The following is a 1,161-nucleotide window of genomic DNA, read 5'->3' as shown; positions in this document are numbered from 1 at the left end:
CAATGGAAAGCTTTGCCCTCAGTTTCAGGCCTGTGATTGGCTAGCCTGTTCTTAGTTGGGTAGGAAAAAAACAAAAACTGGAGGTTAACTATAACTATGTAACTGCAGCCTGGAGTTGTAGCCAGTTTAAATGAGTATGGACTGTTCTAGAAGGACACCTGTCCTGGTGAAACCACCCACTGAAACCATCTACTTCTGCTCAATTTGCCTGAAAAAAAAAATTAGGAGGAAAGGCTACTGCCTTTTATTTCATTTAACCTCCTAGAAAGTTGCTGGTAGATTCCATTTCCTATGGTGATACCGGCTCTTCCCAGAGGCTCTTTGCTGCTGCTTCCTAGAATCTTGGTGCTTCTGAAACATTCTATTTCAAAATGGGGTTTAGATGGAAGAATTCTGTGCAGCATTGCCCCCTAGATTTGGTTACAGACCTCTATCGCTCAAGGGCTGCCAATGTTCTTATGTGGAATCCAGTATATTTTATTTGACCAGCTTCCTGTGACTTCCTGTCGCAAGACTTTGTGTGAGGTTTTATGGCGAGGTCCTGGTTGACTTTAAAGGACTGGTTGGGTTATTTGGCAAAGGATCATTGACTTTGGTCAACGTAGGAGGGCCCTTTGACAACACGTACATCTCTAAGGAAAATCAAACAAACCTTCACAGAAGGTGAAAGATCTCCACCATCTGATGTATTTGTTAATCACTCTACAAAGCACAATTTCAAATTTCGGTTCCCTTTGGTTGACACATTTGCTGTTGCGCTCTCCTCAACCGTTCTTCTCCTCCCCCCCCCCCCACACACTGTATAAATCAAACCGCCCTGGTAACCTTGGCCTTGTAAAACCTCCACTGTTTCTAGTAAGGAAAGTAAAGAAACAGTTGGAAAGTTTCTCTGAAGGTAGTCTAAACAATTCTAGATAAAAAGACCTAAAAATACTTTAAAGCGATTACACGTTAATCTTCACACAAGTTTTATTGTGGTTATGATATCTTACGAAACATTCAAAGGGCAAAGTGTCCTGTCACTGTGTTTTTCTTTTGTGCCTGGGGGAAGTCATTGCAAAAGTGTGGGTAAGAGGGTCCGCGGATACAGCTCCCCTTTTCTTAAAAAATAAAACAAAAAACAAAGCAAAAAGAACTCCAAAGCCTGGGTTGTGTCTGTTG

Source organism: Dipodomys ordii, unplaced genomic scaffold (genome assembly GCF_000151885.1).
Source record: "Dipodomys ordii isolate 6190 unplaced genomic scaffold, Dord_2.0 Scaffold8, whole genome shotgun sequence".
In the NCBI taxonomy this organism is placed as follows: Eukaryota; Metazoa; Chordata; class Mammalia; order Rodentia; family Heteromyidae; genus Dipodomys; species Dipodomys ordii.
The sequence above is the reverse complement of the archived record's forward strand: the minus strand, read 5'-3'. Positions refer to the sequence as shown.